Below are 6,236 nucleotides of genomic sequence, written 5' to 3' on the forward strand. Positions count from 1 at the left end.
ATTCCCATGTATAAGAATAGCATTAGATCCTATCTCTAACCTCATTCAAAAAAATCAACTCAGCTGGGCTCCGGTGGCTCACACCTATAACCCTAGCTACTCAGAAAGCTGAGATCTGAGGATTACAGTTCAAAGCCAGCCCGGGGAGGAAAGTCCATGAGACTCATCTCCAATAAACCAATAGAAAACCAGAAGTGGTGCTGTGACTCAAGCGGTAGAGCACTTGCCTTGAGCTGAAGAGCTCAGGGACAGCACCCAGGCCCAGAGTTCAAGCCCCACAATGAACAAAAAAAAAAAAAGGAAAAGAAAAATAGTTGCCATTTATCCACCCAACATCCAAAATATATAAAGAACTAAAAAAAAAAAAAAAAAAAAAAAAAGCCACTGAACAATTCAATCAAAAAATGAGCAAGTCAACTGAACAGACACTTTTCAAAAAATTTACAAATGGAAGCTGGGAAGGTAGCTCAGTGGTAGAGTACTTGCCTAGCATACATGAAGCCCTGGGTTCGATTCCTCAGTACCACATACACAAAAACAGCCAGAAGTGGTGTTGTGGTTCGAGTGGTAGAGTGCTAGCCTTGAGCAAAAGCAGCTTGGGGACAGTGTCTAGGCCTGAGCTCAAGTCTAGGACTGGCAAAAAAACTACAAATGGTCAATAATCACATGAAAAAAAAAAATCAGTATCTTCTGAGAGCAAGCTAGGAAAGGGGTGACATTGTCCAAAAAAGAAATGTAAGAACTGTACTCTTTACCTGACTTACATAACTGCAATTCCTTTGTCTGTATATCACCTTTATAATAATTAAAAATGTAGGACTGGGAAGGTGGCTCAGTGGTAGAGTGCTTGCCTTGCATGCATGAGGCCCTGGGTTCAATTCCTCAGCACCACATAAGCAGAAAAAAAAAGCCAAAAGTGGTGCTGTGGCTCCAGGGGTAGAGTGCTAGCCTTGAGCTGAAGAGCTGAGGGACAGCGCCTAGGCCCAGAGTTCAAGCCCCATGACCAACAAAAAAATTAATTAAAAATGTAAGAGAAAATACACTGAAGCCAGGTGTATGTGACTCATGCTACTCACCAGCCCAGGCAGGTAAGCTCATCAAACTTTTTTTTTTTGGGGGGGGGAGGGGTCTGGTCATGGGGCCTGAACTCTGGGCCTGGGCACTGTCCCTCAGCTCTTCAGCTCAAGGCTAGTGCTCTACCACTTGAGCCACATCGCCACTTCCAGCTTTTTTCTTGTTGCTTATGTGGTGGTGAGGAATCGAACCCAGGGCCTCATGCATGCAAGGCAAGCACTTTACCACTGAGCCACCTTCCCAGCCCTCATCAGACTCTTATCTCCATTAAATCACTATAAAGCCAAGAAGTCGAGCTGTAGCTCAAATAGTATGGGCTGGCCTTGAGCATAAAAAGCTCAAAGACAGAGTACAGGCCTTGAGTTCAAGCCCCAGAACCAGGGATGGGGGGAGACTATCATAAAACAAACATTAGCTAAGTGAAATGCATGAGTCCTTGTGCCAGGTGTTCAGAAAAAAGATGAGAAGTTCACTTGAGTCCAGAAGTTAAAAGCCAGCCTGGGAGACACAGAAAGCTTTCCTTCTGTTACCACGTTCACTGTATCTCATCTGGTATAAAGTATTTGCTGGTAATTGTGTTGGATGAAGATGTCAAAGGCCTCATTTGGGAGCGGCTGGACTTAATGTAAAGGGAACTTACTGATTTTCCATTGGGACAGTCCAATCGAATGGCTCAATATCTTCCTAGTTTTTTTTTTTTTTTTTTTGGGGGGGGGCGGTTGTTTTTGTCAGTCATGGGGCCTGAACTCTGGGCCTAGGCGCTCTCCCTCAACTCTTCAGCTCAAGGCTAGTGCTCTACCACTTGAGCCACAGTACTACTTCCAGCTTTTTCTGCTTATTTGGTGCTGAGGAATCGAGCCCAGGACTTCATGCACACAAGGCAAGCACTCTACCACTGAGCCACCTTCCCAGCCCCTTGCCGTTCTTTCTGAAGGGAGACAATAGCCTTCTTTTGGCTTCAATATGGAAAAGATAGTGTGGTGCACACATAATCACAGCTGGCCACGGTGAATTCCCTGCTTCCTGCAGCATGTCATCACAAGTAGCAAGCAGGAAGGTCATCTCTTAGATAATATAGTTGTCTGGAAAATATATCAATGAATATATCATTTAATTCACAACGTGATTTATATTCTTATCAATCATAGGGCTTGAACTCAGGCCCTGGGCACTGTCCCTGAATTTTTTATTTTATTTTTTTGGTCAGTTGGGCTTAAACTCCGGTCCTGATCCCTTAGCTCTTCAGCTCAAAGCAAGTGCTCTACCACTTGAGCTACAGCGCCACTTCTGGTTTTCTGGTGGTTTTTTGGAAATAAGAGTCTCACAGACTTTCCTGCCTGGGCTGGCTTTGAACCGTGATCCTCAGATCTCAGCCTCCTGAGTAGCTTATAGGCATGAGCCACCAACACCCAATGGGATTTATAAAGGAAGTTAACATTTCAAATCCTCTTTCATCTCTCCTACCAATATGTTGTAGTCTCACTTTTTTTGTATGACTTTATTCCTGAGTTGTTAGGTTCTTATGGAATTATTTTTTTCTAAAGATGTTCAGATAGTTTATAGCTAATACATAGAAATACCATATTGACTTCTTATATAGGAAGCCTTACTGAACATATCTAATTATCATCCTATAAGAGTGTATTTGGAGATTCTGTAGAATTTTCTTCATATGCTGCCTTGCCCCTGATCTAGCCATTCATCATGAAATACATTATTTTCAGAGTTTTATGGATTTCCCTTTTGAGGTTAAGAAAGCTTCAATTGGCAGATTGCTATCATGCATGAAGAGTTTTGTCAATTGGGGATATTGGATCCTATGAACCAATCAAGATTATCAGAATAATATATTCATCTATATTTCCCCAGTTCTATCCATATTGTTATAAAAAAAAAAATAAGTCTATGACTCCCTGGATACACAGTCCTTGCTCATCATTTAAACCAGATACACAAGATTTATCTGTTTGGTTTGAATGCAAAGAAGCAGGTTACCAGATACCAGTTTCATAATAGCCGCCTACAGATTTTTACAAAAGAAAAAAGAGCTTTAAAATCTTGTGCTTAATGCTCTGGTTCACCATCTTCTTAGTCTGGTGGTTTTTTGGAAATAAGAGTCTCACAGACTTTCCTGCCTGGGCTGGCTTTGAACCGTGATCCTCAGATCTGAATAAATCTTACTGAATAAATCTTTTTCCTTGCCCCAAGACATGTCCTTGATTCTCTTGTCCTTTTGTACATGGTGAGTAAAACACCCTTGTGTTCCATAGCAGATCTAGACATCTTCTGAGAACACAGGCCAATCACAGACTGGTTCACTACGGGTTTCCTCCAGGAAGAAAGGAAGTCTCCCTGATAGCTGAGAAGCAATTCCTGATCAATCAAACAAGATTTATGTGTGTTGGACTCTTCTAGATGAAACCAGCTAAAGGCAGGGACAAGGGAATCTCAGAGGCCTGAGCAGAAGGAATATGAAACCTCTCTGAATCCATTAAAATCACCCAGCCCAGTCAGCTCTTCCTCAATGCCTCTCCTTCAGCCAAGTCTTAAATTCTTTGGAGAGAACTGTTCGTTCAGAACCTTACACAGTTTCTATTCCTGCCTCCTTAACCGTGAATGGCTAATCTAAGGCCAAAGATACATCATAAAACACATCAATGTAGTTTGTGGTTATTCAGCCATGACCAGAGACCAAGGGAATTTGCTATTTTCTCCATCTAAAAGCTCCCTCCGTGTTTCCTGCCTGTCTGCTTAGCTATTATAACCCTGCACAGATGGAAGCCAGCCTGGGCAATAAAGTCCGTGAGACTCTTTGTCTCCAACAAACTACTCAGAAAAAGCTGGAAGTGGTGTTGTGGCTCAAGTGTAGAGCATTTAGCCTTGAGCACAAAGAGGCTCAGAGACAGTGCCCAGGCCCTGAGTTCAAGCCCCAGGAGAAAAAGGAAAAAAGGAAAAAAAATGGGGAAAAGGGATAACTCAAGTACAGTCTCAAGTTAAAGGGCACAAAAACAAATGTGTTGAATGACAATGTTTGTTTTAGAATCCAACCTTCTTAGTGAGCTCTGAGTTAAGGAATGTCAGCAGGGACTGATATGTGAAAAGATGGCTAACAACATTACTAGGCAACAAATAATTTTACAGAAGTGAGTGCAAAATGTAAAATGTATAAAGAAGGAGGGAGAAAGGGAGGGAGGGAGGAAAAAGGAGGAAAGGAAGGAAGGAAGGGGGAGGGAGGGAGATAAGCTGTTGGTCTCAGAAAATTATTGCTGAGGAAAGAAGAAAATCATCAGGCATTATGAAAACGGGCGCTGGTGGCTCACCCCTATAGCTCAGAGGCTGAGATCTGAGGATCAAGATTCAAAGCCACCCTGGGCAGGAAAGTCTGTGAGACTCTTAGAGCCAATAAACCACTTAGAAAAGCACAAGTGGCACTGTGGCTTAAGTGGTGTAGCTCTAGCCTTGAGGTGAAGAGCTGAGGGACAGCGCCCAGGCCGGCCCAGATTTCAAGTCCTACAACTGACCAAAAAAAAAAAAAAAGAGGCTGAGATCTGAGGATCACCAACATCATTTTTTTGATGATGTACCATCAACAAAAGATCTATGGTACTTATCAGTGGTGTTACATGTTAAAATGTTTACATGGAGACAGTATTTTAAAATATTAACTCATCTCCCTCCCTTCCCCCTTTCATTTCTCTCTCCCTCACCCCCCTCCATTTAATTTCTTCACTTATGCACGAAGATGACCACCATCTTACATAGCCTCCAATGGAAATAGTTTAGAGCTGTTATCTGAGCATGATTATAACAGGGTCCTCTTTCTCTATTATAAATGCCTCATTGTCTGTCTAATGGTTATCCTAAGGAAAGCTGCTCTTTCCAGGTCAAATGAATTATTAAACCTACACAGGAGTCCGCATGCCACTGGAAGGGAAATGTCCAAGTGAAACAGGCAAATATTTGACTTTGGGTTCACAAACATTTGTCCAAATGTTTGGTTTACTAAGCCTCTCATTTACCCAGTCATTCCACTGAAGACCAAGTATCTCTGAGAAGATCAGGGGTGGGTAAACACTTTTGGTCAGGTGTATGCATGGTCATCCCAAATAGAAAGGACAGACTGCCCCACTCCATAAGAAAGCAAGGATTTGAAACGGCATATTTATGTAGAGAATGTGAAAGTCATGACAGAAGTTGGCCTCCATTTTACCTTCCCTAGGCACAGGTTGCCTTAAATTCTTCACGTGAGAAAATTCCCCTAACTGAAAAAAATATGTTTTGAATAGCTGTTCCATTTTCATCATGAATCTGTATGCTTCAAGTCTGCACATTTTTATTACATCACCTGTCAGAGCTCTGTTCTGCATGGACGTTGATCGCTTAGCCATACCGCAGATACCCTGCTCTCTGCAGGCTCAGCTCCACCCATATGCTTCAAGGACATTAATAAGGGCTCAGAATCAACACAGTTCACTTTGGCCACTCAATGTGTCTCCCATCCCTACAAATGTTTTTTAAGTCCTGTCTTTAAGTAGTGGGCTCAAAATAAACAATGACAATAGAGTGACTGGAACTAGAACATGAATCAGACAGCACCCAGACCCAGAATTCAAGCCTCAGGACTAGGAAAAATAACACTTTCTTGTTGATGGGGTGGCTTAAGTAGTGAACTATTTGCCTAGCAAGCACAAATCCCTGAGTTCAAATTCCTGTAATGCTAATAATAAGTAAGCAAATTAATAAGTAATATAGTAGACAACACATGTTAAAAAATGAGTCTATCCTCTTGTTCGTTCACAGCAGAAGTCAACATGTAAATTCATCTGGAATCAGAATAAAAATCTCAAATTCTCTGCTAATTCTCAGGTAAAAAAACTAGAAGGAGGGATCTTATCAATTACACTTTAAATTGGATATTTTTAAGCAATAAAGAATAAAGTTAATGGCTGGGCGCTCACACCTATAATCCTAGCTACTTAGGAGGCTGAGACCTGAGGATCGCTGTTCAAAGCCAACCCAGGCAGGAAAGTCCATGAGACTCTTATCTCCAATTAATCACCAGGAAACCAGAAATGATGCTGTGGCTCAAGTGGTAGAGCGCTAGCCTTGAGCTGAAGAGCTGAGGGACAGCGCCCAGGCCCAGAGTTCCAGCTCCATGACTG

Source organism: Dipodomys merriami, unplaced genomic scaffold, assembly GCF_024711535.1.
Source record: "Dipodomys merriami isolate MVZ:Mamm:240054 unplaced genomic scaffold, mDipMer1.0.p SCAF_128, whole genome shotgun sequence".
Taxonomy (NCBI): Eukaryota; Metazoa; Chordata; class Mammalia; order Rodentia; family Heteromyidae; genus Dipodomys; species Dipodomys merriami.